Raw genomic sequence first — 25,236 nt, forward strand, 5'->3', positions numbered from 1 at the left:
TGCAGGTTTGCAGAAATGCTGGAGTGTCATTGGTATTTGAAAATCACAAGTGAGGATACTTTGGGCTACAAGTAACATTACAGTGAGTTCTATTACTCAATTAATAGTGACTTAGATAATACAATCACAAAATAAATCTGGATTGTAGCTGGTTTTCAGATTGGTACAGTGACTCAACCATGCCAAGGGACTGGATTTTTTCACTGAAGTTCTCTTAACCTTTGTCTCAGATTCATAAGGTGGTTCCTGGTGCTCCAGGCATCACACTTCACATGACATCATTAAGAGAAGGAAGGGAGAGCTCTGGTAGACAAAGGCTTTCTCTTTTACCTATTTGACTTTTGATCACGGAGATTTTGTTCTGAAATGCCCCCCTCCTCACCATCTTTTCCTCATATCTCATTGGCTGAAATTATGTCATATTATCATCCGTACTCTAAACAGTGATTGCCATGATTGACTTATGATTTAACTTCTAATGATGGATTTGTTGTTGCCAGGAACAAAAGAAAACCTGGGTTCTCTTAGCAGGGAAGAAGACAGATAAGTGAATGATTATTTGGCAGACAAATAAATGTGTCTCGTGGCAACTATGGAGTCACCAATTTAAATTAACTTGAGTTTGACATGCTTGTAAGCATGCAAGAATTATTTAAAGAATGCATAAAGAACTCCCTGAGTGCATTCATGCATTGTTACTCACCATATGGGGGACCATAATATGTGGCGTTTACATGTGGTCCACCATCCTCTTCTTCCACAGAATCATTAGATTAGTCTAGTTCCCCAGAAACCACTTTGGTGGAGGGAACTGGTCTAAATCAAATACTGAAGGGTCACTAAGGTGAGAACAACTATGAGAAACTGGAATTTTGGAGAAGACACAACCAAGAGGTGTGCAAGATAATTGGAGGATAGGAGTAAGATTTCCCCAGCAAAGAGGCGAAGGAAAGCCTACGCTGGGAAAGACGGTGGTAAAGACAAATGTAGAGAGTAATGAAGAAGTGGGGTTCTTTTGAAGAAAGTAGAGAAACTTGTATGGCTTGAGGGTAGGATCCATAATTCCACCGAGTTTATAGCAAAGAATAAGACGAGATGATGAAATAAAATTAATACTTATTTAAATTGATCTTGTTTCTTCTCTTATTACAATACTTATTCTTACAGACTAATAAACTATACAACATCTTTCTATGTCAGTGATGGCACTCTTGGAAGAATAGTTAGGTGATACATAAACAGAAATCCCAAGAGTTACTAAGTCCCAAATACCTCCAGGGTAATAATTAAGAGGCTCCTTCACTCAAATACTAGCATCACTCAACAAGGAGGCAATTAGGGAAAATGTCATTGATTCCTCAACAAGATCTCTGGGACAAAAGGTTTACATAGTTTCACCTGGTATATGAGGCGGGCTATTCCCTGCTGTTAGGGGTGATAAGGAATCTGCTGACTTTGTTAATAAGGCTCTCCTCTGTCTGCAGATCACAGGGAATAGTGGAAGAAGCAAAGCTGAGCCTTTGTCTATTTTCTCTCAGTCCATCTTCCTAGTTCCTGGATGGACAAAGAAGAAGTGAAAAGGAAAAACAAATACTAAAGCTTTGGGAGGGTTAAGTCTTAGCCAGAGGTCCAGAATACTGGTGAAGTTCACTGAGGATTAAGAGGCCTTGATATAATTGTTGTGAAATATTTGAATTTACAGTAAACAGAACTGCAAGCAGCGCGCCAGTGGGGCTTGTACTGGTTTCTGCAGTCCTGTCGTTCATTGGCCCAAACCCCTCCCTCTAGAAATAAAATTATTTTACCCATCTCTGTTTTCGCTGCAGCTTTTAGGACCTGAAATCAGGAGACTGTTTCTTGGTTAAGTATGTGTGTGAGAAAATACCTCCTGTAAAAATTTCAAGATATTTTTCAGATTGCAGTAGCCTGGTAGGTTCTCTTCACTGCATATGGTTGGAAATACTGATTGTTCTAGAATTTCCCATTTTTAAGATTCCTTCCCTGTATACTACAACTTCTGCTATCACATCACCTGCTACCATATCATCTTCTAATTACCATGATTGCATATCTTTTACCTGTAATTACATTTTAGGTTGACTGCTTCCTGTGGAGACTGAGGAGGAGAATGTCATGAATGATGTACTACTAGCTGCATGTTAACACAGTTGCTTCTGGAAAGAATTTGAGATGGAACTGCTAATCCCCTCCATGATGCATGGATTTCCATTAGAGGCAAGTCTTGGCTGGACTTGGGCATTTTGTCCTCTTACTGATCTTTCCTTTAAAAGCCAGGTTGCAAGGACAATGCTTCTCAAATGCTCAAGGATAGGATGTTAGTGCTAAAGGATTCAGATCTCTACTTTTAGAGAAGGAAATAACACTCAGAGAGGGAAAGTAATTTACCAAAACTCACATTGCCGTAGAGTCACTGGGAAAGGACTAAAATCACATGTTTTGACTACGTCCTACAGTGATGTTTCCAAAAATCTATATTGTTCTAAATTTTTAGTCCGTCTCTGTATTAGATTTTAGAATTAGTAAGACATTTTGATTTTTAATCAGTAAGAATTCAGAAATGATTTGGTTGCAAAAATAGAAAAGTCAAAATAACAGTTGCTCAAAAGTATGTTTATTTCTCTCTCACATGAAATAAGTTGACAGGTAAACTGTCCAGAGCTGGCATGGCAGTCCCATGATTACCAGGGACCCACACTCTTCGTATTTCTCTGCTACACCACTCTATCAAGTCAAGTCCATCCTCAATGCCACATACGGTCCTGGATACTGCCAAAGTTCCAGCGATCATGGACTCACTCCAGACAGCAAGATGGGAGATACGGAAAAAGACAAAGGGGCACCGTTTCCAATTGGGTGAAGTCCTTCTATGGCATCTTCCCAGCGTTGCATACAACACTGTCATCTATATACCATTGTCCAAAATAGTCTCATGGTAAACCTCATTGCCAGAAAATACTTTTGAAAAATGTAGTCGTTTAGTTGTGTACACTGTCGCCCCAAATAAAACTGAGTATTATCACTAAGGAAATAGAAGGAATAGAGAGAGAGTGGCCGTCACCTGCCACAACCCTGAAGGATGGATGAGAGTCGGCCACGTGTGTCTGCAGGCCAGGGACCTGAGAAGTAGATACAGGTGACAATTTAAGTCAACTGTTTACAAGGCAAAGAAGACCATCAACAGTCAATAATTCCCTAATAGCGTATTCACCATAGTTGAGCACAGGTGATAAATAATGTTGGAAGTACACTTCCATTAGGATTAGCTTATAAATAACCCCTACACTGTACTCCTATTTCTGTGAAAACACTCCAGGCACTAAATTGGTGTGCTTCTAATGGCATGACCTTTGTAATTCTTCTGCTATGTACATCCATGAAAGTTCGCTAAAAGTGTTCAGCCTTCTGCCACCCAAGACTCTTTTTAAAAAATGGTTTAATATGGACAAGTTTAATTATATATATATATATATATATATATATATATATATACATTTTTTTAAATTGTTCTCCCGACTTCAACTTAAAGACAACTTTGCGATAATTCAGTCAAGTTCCTTGTTCTTTTCAGCCATAATATTCCTCCATGGATTGGAAAGATAGCTCCCTTAACCTTCTCCACTTTGAGCAATTCAGAATTTACAGTTCTTGATTTCGCCACTACTAATGCTAAGAAAACACCTAAAGCTATAAACTATCATCCCAAATGAAGGATCCATTAGATTTGTTTATCATCATGATCAGCCCATGCATCCTGCAGCAATGAGCTATGGGTGTTGGTGCCTGGTTTCCAGCAGGCAGACTTAAGTCATGTTTATATTCATGCATAGAAAATAAAATAGAAACAAAAGATAATTTCCCTGCTACAACGTCAAGCAAAGGTATGAAGACACATTTTATTCCTTACAGGGAATGGATATACTCCTTAAAAAGTCACAAATCTTAAATGGTTTCAAGGAGATCAATAACTAAGTAATGCTTTGAAAGCTGAAGAACTATGATGGCAGGTAGAGAATTTTTTGTTTCTATTCAAATATTTGTCTTTTTCTTTTATATCTGCCAGATTTGTTAAGCAAAGGACCCCGTACATTAATTTTGAACTTTTTCTAGTCTTCCCGTAGCCATCTTTCACCTTTATCTGTCTAACATTATAAAGTGTGTGCTTTCTACTTAAAAGAATCCTATTTATCCAGGCTGCCTCTATTATACCTCAGACAAAAGAGTTCACTTTTCATTCTGATCTTAATCTATCGCCACAGTAAAATCAATAATCATATTAAGGAACACTGACATCTCTGTTTCTGACACAGAATTCACCTAAAACTTTCCAAATTTGAAAACTGGCCATTGCGGTTTGACAAACAATATTGGAAGTAAAACAAATGTGAGAAAATTCCAAGCTAGTTTCTCTCAGGTTTTGAACTAAAATATTTGTACATATCCTATGTGTGTGTGTGTATGTTTGTGTGTATAGTATAATATTTACTACCTTATTATTTACTATTTTATTATTATTTACTATTTTATACCATACCTTTTCATAGCGTTTACTATTATTTACTATGTATATTATTAATGACAAATGCTACATATATATAACTTAAAGGATATGTCTTCCTAGTTAGTATAAGAAAATAAACCTAAAAACCTCCTTACACTCTAAGGAATATTTTAAGTAAAAGCTTTTCTAGAGAATACTAATAGTGGAAGGAAGCCATAAACAAAATATAAAGACAATCCACAGAATGCGAGAAAATACTTACAAATAATGCGACTGACAAGGGATTAATCTCCAACATATACAAGCAGCTCATGAAGCTCAATATCAAAAAAACAAACAACCCAATCAAAAATGGGCAGAATATCTAAACAGCCATTTCTCCAAAGAAGACATACAGATGGCCAAGAAGCACATGAAAAGATGCTCAGTATTACTAAGTATTAGAGAAATGCAAATCAAAACTACAGTGAGGTATAACCTCACACCGGTCAGAATGGCCATCATCAAAAAGTCTACAAACAATAAATGCTGGAGAGAGTCTGGAGAAAAGGGAACCCTCTTGCACTGTTGGTGGGAATGTAAATTGGTACAGCCACTATGGAAAACAGAATGGAGGTTCCTTAAAAAACTAAAAATAGAGCTACCAATGATCCAGCAATCCCACTCCTGGGGATATATCTGGAGAAAACCATAATTCAAAAATATACATGCACCCCAATGTTCACTGCAGCACTGTTTACAATAGCCAAGACATGAAAGCAACCTAAATGTCCATGAACAGATGAATGGATAAAGAAGAGGTGGTATATACATACAATGGAATATTACTCAGCCATAAAAAAGAATGAAATAATGCCAGTTGCAGTAACATGGATGGACTTAGAGATTATCATACTAAGTGAAGTAAGTCAGACCAAGACAAATATCATATGATATCACTTATACGTGGAATCTAAAAAAAAAATGATACAAATGAACTTATTTACAAAACAGAAGCAGATTCACAGACATAGAAAACAAACTGATGGTTACCAAACGCAGAAGGTGGGGAGGTAAATTACGAGTTTCGGATTAACATATACATACTACTCTATATAAAATAGATAATCAACAAGGACCTACTGTATAGCACAGGAAACGCTACTCAGTATTCTGTGATAACCTACATGGGAAAAGAATCTGAGAAAGAATGGATATATGTATATGTATGACGATCAATTTGGTATACACCTAACACAACATACTCCAATATAAAATACATCAACATACTCCAACATAAAATAAAAATTAAAAAAAAGGAACGCTAATAATGAAGTAGGAGGTAACCACCTTGAATTTAACAGTTATTGGTGATATTATGAATGCTGAATCATTAACTCTAATTTGTATGAGATGATACAGCATTGTTGTTAGATTTGGATGCTCTAATCCATTTTCTTTGTAGTGATGGTGAATCTAGCCACAGTGATGGGTTTGATCCTCTCTCTGATCAGTTCTGTTCACTGAACACTTCACTGGAGCCATCCTGTGGAAGATGTTAGGGACGCAAAGAGATGTGAGCTCTCTTTAGGGGAGAGAGAGCTGTGACACTGTAAAAATATAGTAAGGATGGCTGCTGTCTCAAAATACAAAAAGAAGAGTATCTCTCCAAATATCTCCTTCAGAGTGTTGGAAAATAAGTGGTATCACTTTTTAGTGAAGTGATGAATTCTTTTAAGACAAGCATCATGCCAATTTGGAGTAGTTTGCAGCTTCTGACCACTGCCTACCTTTGCATAACTCCTCTGAAGCAGAAGGTTTAGATAATTGAGGTTTACTCAACCTGTTAAAAGAGGCCTTTGTGCATCTTGCTCCCAATATCTCAGAGATAAGGTGTCCAAAAGCATTTTTTAACAAACTACAAGTTCTCTGGCTATGAGAAAAAAAAATGGAAGGAAGTCTGAGAGAGAAAGTGGAAAATGAAGAGCTTAACAATGGATAAAGAAACAAAGACTGAGAAAAAGAGAATTGGAAGAGGGAGAAAAAGAGACAGAGAAGGAGGGGAGTAACCCAAACAGTTTCTTAAGAAGTCAACACCTTTTATCTTGGGTTGTTTAACAATTGGTGGATTAAGGATCCTTTCAAGTTCCCCATGATGTAGACAGTAATTAACTCAGTTCCCCTCCAAACCTCACATAGTCCCGGAAACAGTGAAAGGTTATATATGAAACAAAATACTGACAAACAAGATGCTCAGGCATTTGCAAGCCTGATCATTCTTTCAACTACCAAACCATGCCCCCTTCAAAGTCAATAAACCATCATGCTTCATATGTGACTAGTGGTTTCTCACAGCCATTTAAAATAACCTATGCTGTTTACAGCAAGGCAATTAAAACATCCAGGGAAATTTTCAATTCACTGCTCTCTCAGTGTTGCACATTTGACCTCCACTGACTGCTTAAAAATGGGAGTTTGAGTGCAAAGTTACAGTAATAGACGGCACTTTCAAAATGGTAATTTCAAATCTTAACAAGGTACCTGAGCGCCAGCCTATTTTGAGAGAGAAACCACTGAGCCCATCATTAGTCAAGTTCACTTAAGGTTAGACTCAATTTGAACCACCTGAGTAACCTTCCCAAATAGCACATCTTCCCAGCCAGCCAGCACCTTGGAGCTATTTCCAGTCTGACTTTCCTTGGCTCCCAGGCTGTCCTGATCCTATTTGCTTTGCAGCAAAGAGATTCTGTTTTTCTATTCTTCTGTTTCCTGACCCTGCACAGAACAAATTATAATTAGGAAACCATCTGAGGGGAAGGTGACAATTCAGTTGTCAAGTGTCATGGATAAACCCCATTTCCATCCACACAAGCAAGGCAAGCCTCTCTCACCCTCAAAATAGATACAGAGGGCATGCTGTCATTAGCTGGTTCACTGCCCTGAGAAGGAAGCAGTCACGGAGATGACAGCAACTACAAAAAACAGAAAATGTGAACAAAGAGAGAACTCCCTCACTGTAAATATTTTCACTGCCAACCCAGTCTCTAATATGGTATGAAGGGATGTGAAAGCCACTTCACAAAGTGCCCCTTATAAGGCTAACTCAAAGCTGTCACGTTAGCGTGCTGAACGTTGCCCAACAGGGCATTCAGAGATAAATGAGAGCCAGTGTTCAAAAGGCAGAAAATAAACAGACGTGTAGCTTGTGGTGGGAATGTCTATACAGCCCAGCCTCAGTATGAGATTTCAGCTCAGAATGGATTAAGGAGACGTTATAACCTTCTTATCTTTAGTCATTTGGATACAAGCTTTACAAATCTGTTAGCCAAAGAGATTTTTTTTTTTTAATCTCAAATTATTTTTGCCCACAATGGGCAATCTTTGTTCCACATATGCTCTGTGAAAAGCCTGGAGAGTGAAGCATGTATGCAAGGATTGGGAGGGGGCCAAAAATAAAGGAAATATTATAAGTAAAAAAGAATATTAATTTTAGGCTAGCATAGTATGTCTCAGATACACAAAGCAGCGCTAGATTAGTCTGTGGGACTATATCATAGGTATGTTTAATTATTATCTTAAATATTCTCTTTCTTGGATCCATTATCTTTCTCGTCACAAAAGTTCCTTTTGAGGAGAAACAGCCCCGGATAGAAATCAGTTTGTGAACAAATGTCTGAACCGCCTCCCTGTTATTAAAGAAAAGTATAGTTGGCATAATCCAAAAAGTTGAAAACAAGCTAAATTTTGCTTCTATCCATCCTGAAAAGTTAATGAATATTTTATCAATTATTAGATAATTTAATCAAAATTATTCTTGGCTAGCCAGTTTCCAAATCTTGTCTCCAATATGGCTCCCCTTCCAAGTCTTGATTTTTCCATATTTCTGGATTATCTACAGCTTTCCTTTTAAATGTAAAAGGTCCTGCATTACCACAATACTTCAAATCTAAGCTATCTATACTTCAATTGTAACTTTCCTGAAATTGGGGTGCTTCTTCAGTCATGATGTTGTCAAAATCAAGGTGTACTCTTACGGGTCAGAGTTATAACTTCTGATTTAATAATACCTTTTACTTCAACTATACACTTAAAACACCATAAAAACAACCGTATCCATAGCAGCTCCATCACAGCTGATTACGTATTACACTACAGGATAAGCAGTAGCAGATAAGGGGTGAGGAGAAAGGGGAGAAACAGATGCAAAATTGGTAGATTAGAACAGGCAATAGGCCAAGACAAGGATAGGACTTGAGCGAATAGGATCAGGTCCAGGACACGATCCATTTTGCAAGGACCAGGAATATACAGAAAATAGAACTGAGTGAAATGGAGACCCCCAAACTCACCGGCAGTGAGGCAGGACTGCGAACTGATCTACAGGAATTGATGACTAGATCAAAGGCCCAGCAGACAAGACCTAAGTGGCTGAGAAAGATTTTATCGGTGAGGCAAAGGCATTGATATTTCTTTTAAAGACAAAGGCAGGTCCAGGAAGCAATCATCTCCGAGGATGATGACCAAATTATTGAGAGGCCTCCACTAGACTGAGCAGTGAGGGAGTCAGAAAGACAATCCCCAGGGTAGTATATCCCAGAGCAATGAGGCATCCCACTTCCTTAAGAAGAGCACATAATGGACATTCAGGTATGTATGGTGACTGGTTGCCACTGTTTAAATACGCCAACTTCCCTAAGTCACTGGTCATCCTCATCTAAGTAAAAGGAAGAACGGAAGAATGTGTTTAAAAATTCTTGGCAAACATTCCTGTGATGATAAATAGAAGTGAATTTGAATAGATAAGGAGGAAGAAAGAGATGAAAAGAACACACGATGGGCAAATCATTTGTGTGAATTGTGCATTCACCACTGACATATTCAAGCGGTACTGATGAACCTAGTGGCAGGGCAGGAATAAAGACGCAGATGTAGAGAACAGACTTGAGGGTACAGGGGGAAGAGGAAGCTGGGAGGAAGTGAGAGACCAGCACTGACGTATACACACTACCAAATGTAAAATAGATAGCTAGTGGGAAGCAGCCGCATAGCACAGGGAGATGAGCTCGGGTGCTTTGTGTCCACCTAGAGGAGTGGGATAGGGAGGGTGGGAGGGAGACGCAAGAGGGAGGGGATATGGGGATATATGTATACATATAGCTGATTCACTTTGTTGTACAGCAGAAACTAACACACCATTGTAAAGCATTTACACTCCAATAAAGATGTGAAAAAAAAAAAAAAAAACCCCAAGAAAACCAAAGATGAGATGTTTCTGATTGTAGTGATTCCAATTTCACTTGGAGCAAGGGTGCATAATTTCCATATGTTTCTCAATAGGGAAAATGGAACCCTTTCAAAAATTCCCAGGGATGCTTTTTAATAGCTAGGAGTTGTTCCTACTGCTGATATTCAAGGTTAAACAGATGCCCCTCCCCAAGATAAAGTCCTTGCTAAGAGCTCATTAGTTGCTTTCACTCTTTGATTTATCTTAGACTTAAAAGCTAACTATTATTTTTGAAAAGAATTTGTATCTAATGGCAGGTATCTACCCTGACAGATGTTTGCTAAATAACATGTGCTAGACGCAGAAAAATGTTCTTTTACCATCTTCAGTAATAGAAAATGTTAGCACTGAAATATCTTTTGCTCACAACTATTTTCAAAGTAGAATAAAACTTAGATGATTACTGTACAGGTAAGTCAGTCACAGTTTTCAAAGTATTTTACCACCATTTTCTGCAAAAGCCATCTTGGTGAAATATGTAGTTGTACCAAATTATTTTATACAGTTTGAAGAGCTAATCATATTAAATCACAGATAACGATATTTTGATTAATTCTCAATATGTGTCTTAAGAGTCATTTTGTCTTTCAGAGTAAAGGTTTCTTTTTTTAAATATGTGTTTTGACAACTTACAAATTCATTATATATAGTATTCAGCACATTTTAAATAATTAGTCTGTACAATGTATGTATTTTGTTCTTTATGGCTTATTACTTCTTTAGTCAGGATAAAGAACTTCATATTTTGGGCAAAATGTAGTAAATATAAGATTGTACTGCAGAAATGCCTGCCAAGACATCTGCAGATGGGCCGCTACACCTCACCTTCCCAACCAGGTATACCCACAGCTACTCATGATACATTTCTCATCAAGCTTGGCTTTGGTCACCACGAATTGGTATCATTTTCAGCATTATCCTTAAATTCCACCTCTTCTCCCTCACTGATCTTTACACTATAGTAGCTCCGGTGCCCTTACATCCATAGATGTCCAATGTATATTCAGTTGCTCTATGAGGATAGATTATCCTTCCACTGGGATTGAGTGGGAGATTGAAAAGAATCAGAAGTAGGAGGCAGAGTGGATCATATCGGAGCCTTTGTTGTAAGGATATCTGAGAAAGTGAATCCATACCTGAATATTCTCAACAGACGGAATGTTTTTATCCCCCTTCCCCCATATGTTGAAATCCTAACCCCCAAAGTAATGGTTTGAGGTGTTTGGGCCTTTGAGAGTAATTAGGTCATGAAAGCAGAGCCCTCGTGAATGGGATTAGTGTGTTTAAGAAAGAGACCCAGAAAGGTCCCTTGTCCCATCCATCATGTGATGACACAGTGAGAAGATGGCCATCTATGAACTAGGAAGCAAGCCCCTGCCACACATGAAATCTGCCAGCACCTCGATCTTGAACTTGGCTTCCAAAACTGTGAGAAATAAATTGTTTTTTTTAAAGTCACCTAGTCCATGGTATTCTCTTACAGCAGCCAGAACTAAGCTGATACTTAAATACACCAGAATGGGGCATAGATTTAAGAAAGAGTGACTTTAAAGAAGTCACTTTAAAGAAGAGTGACTTTAAACTCACTTTAAAGTCACTTTAAAGAGTGACTTTAAAGAAGATCATAAAGACTTTAAGGAGGTATTCACACATTCATCAACAAATCTACTTCGTGACAGGCAAAGTAATGTAAACATCATTCTTTAAAATGGATGAATGGATGGATGGGTGGACGACAAAAACCACACAAGAAATCTAAAACTACAGCAGAAGTCAAACGGTCCAGCTTTCTATATGTGTAGCTGGAGCTCATGGTAATTTAGTCACTTCCTTTTAATGAAATCTGTCATAAGGTACCTTGAGTTCCTGGTCCAAGTCCAAAAGAAAGTCACTGGCAATAGCGGAAGGACCTTATGATCATACTATTTCACCTAGAGTTCAACTCAGTAAATATTTATTGAGCTCTGTATGTGTCAGGAACCCTGCTAGGGCTTGGAGCATGTAATGGCTAATGAGCTTAATGTGTGGATTTGGAGAGAGAAGGAAAAAAAAGTCACAATAATGGAGCATGACAAGTGCTGAGATCCATTAAGTGCGGGACGTTAATGGGGGCACAATGAAGGGCAAATAAACTGTGACGGAGCTTACTGACAGTTTAAGATTCTCTGCTGCTTAAGTTTTATCATTCCAACTGTCCTAACAAAGAAACACTATTTTTCTAGAAAGTTATGAAGGTAAACTTATTGAGGTCTAAGTACACAACTGGCTCCAGGCATGGAGAATATTATGAGAGTTTTAAGGTTATTGATCAAATAAATACTTCTGATCCAAGAAGTTGATGGATTTGAGGTTTTGGTTGGTTTTAGAAATGGACAAAAGCCTTTGATCCACACATGTGGTTGAAAATGTTTTGCATATTTAACGTGAAATATATATATATATATACATATATATGGGAACACATATATATGTATTATAAGTATTGGAAATATATGTACATATATACATGTATATATACATACATATATATGTATATTTTTAATATTGACAATACATCTAAATAATGCAGTAGAATCCAGGTATTGTCATTTTTGCTCATGGAGTTAATTGCTGCACAGATCTTATCATGTTCCCACAAAACTATAACTGTCTGATAGAAAATACTTAGTACCTAAGGCTAATAGTCACTTCTATAGCAAGAGAAGTACGCTGTGTAATCCTCTGGGATACACTAAAATTAACACTGACTAATCATGATGGAGCATGAATATCAAAAGTCTTCCCAGCTTTTTATGTTAGGTATATTAAGGTGAAATTTGACAACTACCTACCACTCAAGTATGGATTTGGGAGCTTGAGAGCTTAGATATGCAGAACTCTAGTCACCTATAGAAAAATCTCAATTTTTCCACACTTGACCCAGAGGTTTTTTCTCATGATAGGCTTTCGGGTACATGAATATTTCAGTCACGGTGTATATTGGCTTTTTCCAGCTTTTTCAGTTTGGTTACCCCTTTCTTCTGATTTTTCACCTGAGCCAAAAATCTCAAAGGTCTTCAGTGTTCTTAAATATTATCAGAGACATCTGTGCTTGTTAATGTTATCTCTCAGTCTCCTGGGATTTATTTGCAAGATTGTGAAAAAAAAGTCATCATTTGGTACCTCAATGAAAGATTGTCCTCTCTAGAAATCTCACAAAGAAAAAAAGTATTAAAACAAAACAAAACAAATATCATGTAAACACCTTTTACAATGGGAGGAAACGCGCTGTGTAAATGAGACCTCCCATCATGGTGAAATGTGAGCCGAAGTCATCTTCTAAGGTACTGACTTGATTTCGCTCTACTTGGAATAAATCTAATCTGAATTCATCTATAAAATAATGAAACTGTTCCTGATTCGAATTGTTAACAGTGGAAAAGCTGACAGGAAAATTTAGGCTAATCCTTTAATATAGAGGATTTTCCATTACATGAGTGACTTACAAGGAAGTATCTATTCCCAGATTATAGATGTTAAAGCACATTTCAAATGATCCACCTAGAATATCCACTTTGTACATCAAATATCTAATAATCGTAAAAAGAGCAAAGTATACTTGAGAGTTAATTGGTTTTCTTCTCTCCAAGCACCTTGCAAGGTTTCCAAGGTACATGCACCACTGGTCTAATCGTGTCTGTGACATCTCAGGAAGGCACCAGGGACTGCTGTCCCCAGGAGAGAACAGCTTCTTCATACCTAGCAGGTGTACAAGTTCATAGAACATGTTTAGTAAAATCATCATGTAACGTTTGTCAAGGGACCCACTTTGAAGGGTTTTGGGGAGGTAAAAAGAAATGATGGATGCAATCCATCCCTAAAAATGTGAATGTATTATATGGAAAAACCATACTAGAGAATTTTAAAGAAAATGTGGGAAGATGTTAGGCAAGAGCATATATAGCGTTGGGGTGCCAGAATGATATGACTCGTCACACACACGCACACACACGCACATACACAGTTTCTAATAAGGGACTGCACTGTTATTTCCTCTTTTCAGTTACTGTTAGAAAGAGAAAAGAAAAAGATCAGGCATTTTGATTGGGACTCGTTCCTTCCACCCTGAATCACGTGATGGTGGAGATCCCAGGGGAAAACCTCAACACAGCACCATAATGAACACTGTGATTCTTTTCCTTGCAAGGCTGGTGGTGTTCCTCCACCTCCTCAACTGGACTGCAAGCTCCTTCAAGACTGGGATTGATTTCTCTCTGCATCCCCAGAGGTGATCCGGTTGCCTGGCACGTGTGCGGTCATCCTCGCCGCTAGCCCACCGACTCCTAATTCCTTCTTACAGTTTCACCTTTACATGCAAAACCTCAAACTGCCAGAGCCAAAGCTTTATTCTCTCCCTTGGGTTCAAGCCTTAAACTTATATATTAAGTGGTCAAATATTGCTGCGTAGGGCAAATTATCCATTTCCACAATCACAAGCCATTGAAATTTTGAATACTTACGAGGAACCCATTTATTTCCCAGTTTCTTTTCCAAAAGGTACCCAAAGTATGAGTATTGGGTTGTGTTGATGACATTGTTTTACAGCAAAATAAACCTTGGCATTAATTAAAAAGAAGAAATAAAATAGAGAATCATCTGAAAAAGGGAGGTTTAGATTTTCCTCCCAATGACCAAAATCTGTAAAGCACAATAACTGGTGTATAGAATTATTTTTTCTTGGGACCATTCCAAATCATTGCTTTCCTATTTGATCCAGAAGCTACTGCCTTCTTGTAAGGGCAAAGTAATCGTATCACTTATTTACAAATACAGTGGCAGTTCACTCTTAAAATAAGGGTATAAATAGAGACAGATAGGAAGAGACACTGGGGGAGTAAATTCCAGAGTCAGATCACTGGATGCAAATCTGTGGTTTTCCACTTATCAGCTGTGTTTCTCTGTGCCCCAGTATCCTCATCTGCATAAAGGCCATGATGACAGGTTGTATGTATTCAAGGAAGTAAATATAAGTCAAGCGTCTAATGGTGCCTAACAAATAGCAAAGCCTTGGATCAATGCTAGTTGAACCTCAGTTATTGCTGTGATTCAGGATTTTCAGTTTACGGTAAAACTGGCAGCCCCTAGAGTAAAGTGACCAATCAGACAATTGTTGTGGTGGTCACCAAAGAACAGCTACTCATTCTAAATGGGAGGAATTATTTTTGCTACCATTACCGCACTCTGTTGGTACTGTCTTTGAGTATCCCCATCAAACACAAGAAGCATGCACCCGTGGAATACGCTGATAAAAAGTCTAGGAGAACAATACTCACAAATTTTAAGATCTTTAAATCCTTACTTCTCAAGTTTGCAGTTTTCTTGCCCGGAGCCTTGCATAATAGTCCTTCGGAAGAATCTAAGTATTAAGTGGCCGTGATCAGACACTTAAAAGACAATGTATAAACAACGTAATTTCCTGGTCCTTGTTTTGTGCTCAAATGAAGTCATGTCAGGTTATTAATTTACAAGCGTTAGATGTTTCTAGGAGGTTGAAAGATTCACTTCAATCCTGGCAATATACATTACTGATTCGAGTTTTCTCTTACCAATCTTTCCATTTGTTCAGAATAATCAGGAATGTTTCTGGAATGGGGCAGATGCATTGTGTTCTGTTCTGGGCTCTCTCGAGTAGTCAGAGCAGGCACCATTTAACTAGATGATCTGAATGACGCTGTTACAGCGACCTGTCCTGAGCAACTTCCCATCACAGTCTCTAGGAAAGGCCAAGACTTGTAACAGATCAGCCCTTCCGTCAGAATTGAAAACAGACATGAGGTTATCGTCCACTCACCTTTTATAGACCCTAACATGAGCAAAGGGCTCTTAGAAATATTCTTTAGAGACTGTCTATAAGCTCACTGTTGGCATGAGGGGGCAAAATGTCTAAAATCTGAAGATCGTAGGTTTCTGCTTGCTACCACACGGTAGAAAAGGGACTTGAGAGAGATGCTGACATTCACTGAGCAACTAGAATACTTCAGGCACTGGCTCAGTTACTTGGCACACGTTGTCTTGAACGTTCCTTACAAAACTTCAGCAAGTCTGTTAATGCTAGTTTTACAGATATGGAAACCACAGGACAGAAAAGTTAAGTGATTTGCACAAGGATGCAGAGCAAGAAGCTGAAGGAGACTGTGAACCAAGACTGTCCTATCCTCAAGTCCATGATTCCTAAAATCCAACATGGTGATTAAGATCACATGCTTTGTCATCTGAAAGAGTTAGGTTCAAGTCACCTCTGGGCCACGTCCTAGCTGTGTGACTTTCGATCAATGACACAGACCCTCTGTGACTTAGCATCACATCTGTGCATTGGGGAGGTAAGACTAAGTAACAGAACAATAAAGATGACTCATGCTAAGCTCCCTCTCTCAGCACCTGGCACACAGTCAGTGCCCATCAAGTGGTGGCTTTCACCACCTCATCCATCCTCCTCCTCATGAACGGCCAATTACAGAGCGGCAAGGGGAAACAGCATGCCACCATCAGGAGAGTGCCAAACACAAGATGGGGGCGGTGATGCTACCCAACCAGCCCTGAGATCAGCAATGAGCAGGTCACCCTGAGATAGTCATTAGAAACTGAGGAAACTTGGTCCATCCCTGATTCTGACTTTTTCCGCAAACCCTCGGTGTTTCACTCACAGCTAACTATATAATTAGTGATACCCTCAGAGCTTACCCAAAGTGCAGAGTTTAGACCCGCCAAGAACACAAGTTCTGGGGTGATTCCAACAGAACCAGGTAAGTCTGGCAGGGGTGGTTATCAATTGGCTCTTTTTGTTTATACCAAAACAGATTGATTAGCTTGATTGATCCTATTTGTGGCCTTATTAGAGGAAAGGGGAGAAACCCTTCTTTTCTTTTGCAGAAGGAGACTGCATTTTCTAGGTGTGCACATCTTATTTTATTTTATGAATTAATTTATACAAAATAAGTTAGTCAATTTTATTTATACACAATTTTATTTATATAAAAACTTCATTCTTCTGGATTTTAGAACAAAGCTCCTGAGTCTATCAGGGGGTCATCAAATGTGAATGTAGAAACCAGAGCTTAAGAACTCTGGCCACATACTGGAGAATAGGTTTTAGTATTATACTGACTTTTTATTATTGTTGTTGTTGTTATTCTTATTATCAACAAAAAAGCCTTTGAAGTGAGGTATGCAAAGGAACTGGACATCTTCAGAATGGGCTGCATTTGTGTGATGACCTTGCTGCTCACTGAACTATTCAAGTTTAACAGCCAGACAGCGATCTCCACTTCTAGCAGTTATGTGCTAGTGTTCACATCTGAACTTAAGTAACCCAAGCACTATAAAAAAAAGTCTTTGACCTTCTGAATGCTTTTCCAAAATTTGAAGTTTTACTTCCAGTAAGTTGGACTCTTATATTTGCTATTACACAGCTGATGAGAAAAGATTCTGGTGCTCTACTTGCCTAAGAGACAACGTGAGTAGTTGCTAAATTCAAGGCACTTGGAATAAGACAGATGTGGGTTGGAAATCCAACTCTGAAGATGTAGCACATCTTTGGGAAGGTACTTAATCTATAAAAGGAGGATAATAAGATATTTTATAGAGATGTTAGCATTAAAAATAATACATATAAACCACTTATCAGGATACCAGATGAATATTAAGTTCTCAAATGTCAACTGCTATTTTCCCTTTAGTCATCATCATGGGCCAACAGACTATTAAGAGCTGTCACAGGATCCTAGTGATGGCTTATGAATTGGGGGTGGGAGAGATACTGTAACTCCTCACATCTAACACCATCCACTGTAAGATGCACCATTGCTTTTTTAATATACCACTAAGAACAACAACAATATAAAATGCTACAAATAGGTTATGACATGTGTTCTTACCACTTAGAATTATGTTGCATTTATATAAAGACATTTTACGTTTACTGAAATACATTGCAATCACAATTTTTTAACGTATGCTCTAGAGTGTAAAAAAATGAAGTGGTTAAGATACTTCTAAATGGATGAAGAAGATGTGGTATATGCATACAATGGAATATTACTCAGCCACAAAAAAGAATGAAATAATGTAATTTGCAGTGACATGGAGGGACCCAGAGATTGTCATACTTAGTGAAATAAGTCAGAGAAAGACAAATATAATATGATATCACTTATATGTGGGATCTTAAAAAATGGTACAAATAAAGTTATTTACAAAACAGAAATAGAGTCACAGATGTAGAAAACTTATGGTTACCAAGAGGGAAAAGGGAGGGGAGGGATAAATTGGGAGATTGGGATTGACTTACATGCACTACTATATATATAATAGATAACTAATAAGAACCTACTGTATAGCACAGGGAACTCTACTCATTAATATGTAATAACCTATATGGGGAAAATAATTTTAAAAGGAGTGGATATATAAATATATATGTATAACTGATTCACTTTGCTGTATGTGGAAACTAACACATTTTAAGTCAACTACACTCCAATAAAAATTAATTAAAAAAAAAAAAAAACTCCATCACATTCAAGATCCAACTCTTCTCTATCACTTTTCCCCTGGGAAACATCAATGTCTGTGCTCTATTATATTCTAGCTGAGAATTTTCATCTCAGCTCATTTTTTAAGTGTTGATGCTAGCACTCTCTTTCCTGACCAAACTCAGTTTTGTCCCCTTTTCTAGTGAGTCAGATGCCACTGGAAATGAGGGGGCTTCTGTTCAAAGTCTGTAGGAAGTTGCATTCCTACTGTCCGATGTGTTACCAGCAGTGCTGCTGAATCAGTCGCACCAGTCACTGGTGACTTTGACATTTCTCTCTTCCACTTGAGAAATGGGACCATTTCTCTGGCCTTTGGTGGCACTGCTTAGCATGTGGCACCAACATATGTAGCACCAACTATGCACAAAACTCAACTGAGCTGATGACAGCCAGAGCTCAGCCTGGGTGCAAGCACATGAAGAAGGCAGGCAACTGAGTGATTGCTGCCACCTACCAGGCTGATGGTGGCTGTAATTTAGCAGCAATAGTACGAAACATCTCAATGTCAGAGATTTTTAAAAAGTCAAAAATACATTTTAAAAATGATAAAACATGAAATCTCAATTGCCAAACTATTAAGGCGAGCACATCCCCTTCCATAAAAATGACCAGATCCCTTCTATTATCTATTTGTGAATGAACTGCATAACCCTTGCTTTCTCTGAGATCTGCTCTTTGCCCCAAACACTATTAACAACTTCAATAAACCTCCTGCCTTTTGCCCTCCTGCCAACTTAAATTTCAACTTCATCAATGTTTGCCTTTGCCCCTTGCCAAAAATACTGGGCAAATTGAGAAATACACTCTTTTATAGAAAGTCAATCTCAGGCTTAACTTTAAAAAGCCCTGAAATGGGGCTTTCTGGAGGGCTGATAATCTACTGTGCTTCTTGATCCATGGTGCTGTTTACATAGGTGAGCTCACTTTGGAAAAAAAAATTGAGCTGTGTACCAGTCTTAATTTTATAGCTCAATGAGTTTTTCATGCAGTGAAAACCACTACGTAGCTATGATATACACACTTTTCTGCATACATAGTATAATTGGAAGTTAAAAATAAAACAAAAATTAAAAACGCCTTGAAATATTCTGAAGAAAAATATAGAGGAAAATATACAGCAATAATCGAATATAAGTCGAATATATACTACAAGTCGAATCTTGTTTTACTATGCAATAACAATAGATCTAGTTACAACTATAGTGATTCTTCAAACTGAACCTCTTGCTCCGCCAAATCTGTCAGTTAGGGGCAAGGCCATCTCTTAGCCACTCATGTTAGAAATGGGTTCCTGATATTTCCTTCCATTCTCTCTCTCCTCCCTGTCTTGAATCAATTACCAAGTCTCCTTGATTTTACTTCATAAATGCATCTTGACTTGGTCCCTTGATGCTTATCCCTAGTATCAAGCCCTAATAGCTTCCTGCCTGGACCTCTATAATATAATAACCTTTACAGCAATTCTGGCCTCTAGTCTTGTCTACTTTCAAGCCATTTTGTCACCATGTGTCCTAAAGGAATCAATTCAAATGCATGTCAGGCCATGTGTCTTCCCTGCTTAAAACTCTGCTTTGGGGACCCATCCACGGGGCAGGCTCAGCACTGAGCAGGAGGTACAAGAACCTTTATGAGGCCACGGTCAACCACTGCAACTATCTCCACGTCACACCCTGCCTTGCATGTTAACCTCGAATAGATGTAAAGCCCCCTACACCAGGCCATTTCTCTATCCTGTGGCTCTGCTCAAGCTGCTGCATTGACTTGAAATAGGATTCTTTTCCCCACCCCAACTTCTCTCCCCATCCCCAGCCCCATCCCTTATTCTCCAAGCTCACTGCTTATACTTCAACTTGTATCTCAGACATCATCTTCTGCAAGAATCTGTCCAGGACTCCCTCCACCCACGCTGTGTTGAATGTTCCTCACCTGTGCTGACTTTCAGAGTGTGTGTACACTTCTCCTATAGATCTTGTCATTCCTTACTGTTGCTTATTTATACTTCCTTCTCCCCTCCAGAATAGTCAACAAATACTTCTATACATCTTGTTCATTCTCATTCTCAACCTAGCATCTGGCACTTAGTAGGTGATCTGTTAATGTTTTAGGAACTGAAATGAACACCAAAAGACTCACTGAAATGCGAGCGTGACTCTAGCAAGAATTTAATTGCCATAATTAACCTGAGGCTAAGTAAGCTAATATAATTAGCTCACTCTATGTGTTTATGAGATTTTTGGCATGTTTCTTATTCATTTCTACAAATTGGTATTATATTTTACATTACAGTTTCCTACAAGGAATACTACATAATCAACACTCATATAATATGAATTGGTTGAACATCTTGCATTGAAGTCTTTAAAATTTTTCTCTGTAATCAAAACCTCTTGGAAATTTAGGTAGTGTGTTAAATTACTTGGCCACTAAATGATTTTCCATAGTCAATGGATTGAAGTTTTATAGCTTCAATCTTCTACAGTAAATAATGAGATTTAGTCTCCGGGGTGGAAAAGCCTCATGTCCCACAGAACTTTCTTTTTAAAAATACTGCTATTTATAGTCAGAGTAGCAGTGAAATGCATTTGTAGATAAAACAGTTTGGCTTTGATTTTTGTTCACCTAATCTAAGGGAAGCTAAACAGATTTAATTTAAAAGTGGGAGATAAAAACATGAAAAAAGAAAAATCCATTCTACATGAGAAGATTGTGTTTATAATGGAATCAGGGAGACACTCCCCACACTGGTGGGTAGGATGGGGAAATTGTCATAATTGCTTGAAATGCTGTTGCCTTTCTCTAAATTGTTATTACCTGCATCCATTTCCCAAAAGATGGAAGAAATATACAGATGGAAGTTTCCTTTTATTGGCAAGTGAATTGATTCATTTGTATAGCAAGCCTTTATTTTTAGCACATGAAACTGAATATAGCAGATGAGATGAAAAAGAGTCCAACCTCCTCATTGCAGAACTGAAACAGCAGAGGAGAATGGTAGAGAATGCCCTAACAGCATCAATATATGGGCCACTGCTTGTCTATTCCTGAACAGTACATTCAGGGCAGTGATTCTTTTTCCTGTAGATAACCACATCTCAGCAAAATATAGCTAACAAAATAGCTAAACATAAAAACTTGTGAGATTGACTTTAAATTCTTGTTGTGGACTGTAGTTTGGTAGAGTGGCGGGGGGCAAACCTTCATCAGAGATGGCACAGAATTTGGTCAAATCAACAGCCTTACAGCAACATTATAACAACAACATAAATCGTACAAAGTTAAAACAGAGAATAATCTTTGGCTTCCGAATTTTTTTAGTATTTACCTCTCCTCATAGCTTTTCTTGCTGATCAAAGTAACCACTTCCTTGAACTCATTCAGGAAAAGGAATATAAGCATGCAGCTTCCTCCTTATTCTGTATCAGCCCGTCTTGTCCTCAGGGCGTGGCCATAGACGTATACCTGGGGGTCTGTCTACTCGGACCTTCCTCATTTATCAGTCCCTGAGATAATTTTCTAAATTTAAAAAAAATAAACCTTAACATTACTCTTGGGGACAAAATACTTTATGAAACTTCCAATTGCATTCTACCTCTGAGACAAATCTGCTTATGAACTCTGCCACTATGTATGCTGAATCATATCACAGTGTAGCAACTTGGGAAGATTTCTCTACTTTGAAACCAAGTACCTGACATGACTGCAACCTCCTTCTGAGGAAAAACAACTTGGGATAATCCTTCCACAGAAGTGGTCTGTTTTGTGTAGCATGTGATTCTATTATTTTGGCTATAATGGATTGGACCAGGAAACTACTTTCTTGCCCACAGTAGCTGTCGGAGCCCAGTGGCCTCTATCTACTGGGCTTTAGAAATCCAGTGGGGAGAGTCCGTAATGGATGGGGGCCAACTGCACCAATCTTTCCTCTGCTGTTACCACGAACATGAGACAGAGAAAAGACAGTACAATAACAAGAGACACAGAGATCTCAAGGGGACAAGAAAGAAAAAAAGAAAAATCAGAAAAGAAGAATGGCTGAGTCCAAGGTGCAGGAAAGTTACAGTAGAAGCAACACCTGCTTCTAAATGGAAGACAAGATCACTGGTTCCTCAGAGCCAGAGGAGCAGGTCTACAATCTATAACACATCAACAATGTTCCAGTTTCCCACAGAGCCTGGCCGTACCTGTTCCCAGACTCCTTCATAACCCCCATCACTTAAGGTCACCTGATCACATCACTCCTTTTTTGCAGCCAGAGAGAGCCTAACACGGTTCCCTTACATGGTCGCTGACAGTCCATTTTTACTCTGAGATACAGATTGTAGAAGACTCGATGGTTTGCTGAATGCTATATCAAGCAGCACTTACTTACAAAGTTAAACCAGCTCCAATCATTGTACAAATATCATTTCCACTAAAAATGGCACTGCCCGAGCAAACAGCCCTACTGCTTGGAACAGTGAATAACAAGTGGAAAATAACTGTCCCCAAAAGGCTCAAATGTACCTCTTTTCTACCCGTACACAAATCGTTGTTCTCTCTGCCCACCTTGCTTTCAGTATCAAGCATCCTATAATACTCAAAAACCTGTCCTGTCTTTATCTTTTATTCCAGTTCTTTGAAATTGAGTCTCTGGCAATCTCCTGCCACTTACACTAGCATAGTAACATGCCAAGTAATTCCTAACTTGCCAAACCTACTTTTTTTAATTTTTATTGAAATAGAGTTGATTTACAATGTTGTGTTAGTTTCAAGTATAAAGCAAAGTGATTCAGTTATACATATATATATTCTTTTTTTTTAACATTGTCTTCCATTATAGGTTATTACAAGATATTGAGTATACTTTCCTGTGCTATACAGTAGGTCCTTGTTGGTTATCTATTTTGAATATAGTAGTGTGCATATTTTAATCCAAAACCTAGTTTTTATCTCTTTAGTTTCCATCTTGCCTGCCCTTTACATAGCATGGTAAAGATGACCACCCTTTCTTCTCTGAAACTCTCCAAAAACTGTTAACTTCTTGCAAACATGTCTTGCCAACCTCTTTGCAATTAAGTGTATTCTGAACTAAACTTTACCGACAACAATTTTATTGGTATCTCTTTCTAAAATATAAAACCTCAAAGCTACTGGCTCTGCTGCAACTTTGAGCCCAGCATCTGTTACATAATATTTATGGGTGATCAGTGCTATTTCACAGGATGTTATTCCAGGGTTGAACTCTGCTGTGGCATATGCCTTGTCTAGTATACATCTTTGTTATATCACTCAGGACAAAGTACATTGACATGTACTTTGACATGGTAATTGACATGTTTGTTATCCTTGGGAAGCTCCTCCTTAAAGAGCATTCATCCATATAATAGATTTGTGGGACAGGACCACTTGGGAAAACTGGTGTAGACTTTACTATAAAATCTATTACATGAATATTCACTCAGCAAACATTTACGAAGCTCCTGCTAGGCACCAGACATGCATATAACTGCTAAGAGAACTAGACTGTATCCTCCAGGAGTGAATAGGAACAAGGCATGTCTGTTTAGCTCTCTATCATTTGCGCAACGCCTAGGAGAACACATCTCTATGCGAATGGGCACTCGGTAATACTTTGTTAAATGAACAAAAATAAATCCGACATGATCTGAGTCTGTCTTGTCTCATCAGCATTAAGTCAGGCTATCAGGTCCTTCACTCTGTATGTCACAGACCCATGGGTCTTATGTCAGTTTAAAAAGGTAACTCCTTCCTAGCTCGGGGCCTTAACGATGGTTTGTTTTGGTCACCATTACATCCCTAGCAAACCACCAGACTTTACACTAAACATTCAGTCATTTGTTCAGGGAACAGAGTGATTTCCTCTAGACATTTGCTGAGTATTATCTCAGGCAGACAGTACTGGTATGGACTTGCTCACCTGTCAGTTATACACAATCTATCTCCTCGCAGCCATTCAGTAAAGGCGTAAACAGAAAACAATATGTGTTTGCTTTAGTCCAGATCACCATTCCAATTTCATTCCACAAATAGTTTGTCAAGTGTCTAAGTGTAGCAGTGTCTAAAAAGTGTCTAAAAGCAGCAGTGACAAACGCAGGTGGAACTAGGTCACTAGCAGAAATCAAACAGGGTCCAAATGCCAGAACTAAAATGGACCTAGTGCCAAATTAATCCAATTGTAGCCTTTGCTTCAGCTGGATCATCCCGTGTTTGTTCCAACTCAGCTGTTGCCATTATTCATTTGTTGATTACTGGCCCATTCTTGGAAATGCACAGGCATCCCATTCATTTGGAGCTTTGTTTTCCTGAAAATCATCACCCACATTTGGATTTTGTTTTTTGATAGCTGCCTAACAGAAATGTCCAAGAAGTTTGAAAATTCAGGCATTTGATGAAAAAAGAAATGGACCACAAGTAGGGTCAGTAAAGAATCTGAATGGCTTCAAAAAAGAACAAAAAGAAGAAAAATATCTTAATTACTATATTCAAGTTGTTACCAACCTTCTCCAATTTCTCTTATTTTTCTCAGAAATTTAAATTTTGCAGAAAATACATAATCCTTCTATTTTAGATTGAAATCACCATTTTTAGTTTAAAAGCATGTCACTTGGTGAATATTAGTTGAGTGAATGAATGAACAAAAAAGCAAATGAACTGGGTGGAGTAGGAATGAGTTGAATGGGCAACATAAAGCTTACGTACATTTTCCAAATAAGGTTTTTGAGAAGTTAATAATTTTCCAGGCAGAACTGCACTATGTAATTTGAATTATGGGAGAGAATACCACTAAATACCACTATAAATTCCAAACGGGGGACATCTGAAATCAAATTCAAGTTATTCCAATATTAATAGTGGTTTTAACATATTATTGTGCATATTTAATA

General features: G+C 38.2%; 1 protein-coding gene and 1 pseudogene across 22 annotated transcripts in view; one reads left to right on the forward strand and one right to left on the reverse strand.

The window, feature by feature from the left end:
• The window catches only part of GRM7 (glutamate metabotropic receptor 7), a 1,142,612-nt gene that overhangs the window by 578,162 nt on the left and 539,214 nt on the right, over positions 1-25,236 (reverse strand). The gene's annotated exons all lie outside the window — the stretch shown is intronic.
• Positions 8,828-25,236, forward strand: part of LOC309606803 (translocon-associated protein subunit gamma pseudogene) — a 163,252-nt pseudogene continuing 146,843 nt past the window's right edge. Inside the window, exon 1 of the transcript in view lies at positions 8,828-8,944. The product of the transcript in view is annotated as a translocon-associated protein subunit gamma pseudogene (transcript). The remainder of the gene's footprint in view (positions 8,945-25,236) is intronic.

This window comes from Balaenoptera borealis (assembly GCF_965194805.1).
Source record: "Balaenoptera borealis genome assembly, chromosome: 12".
Taxonomy (NCBI): domain Eukaryota; kingdom Metazoa; phylum Chordata; class Mammalia; order Artiodactyla; family Balaenopteridae; genus Balaenoptera; species Balaenoptera borealis.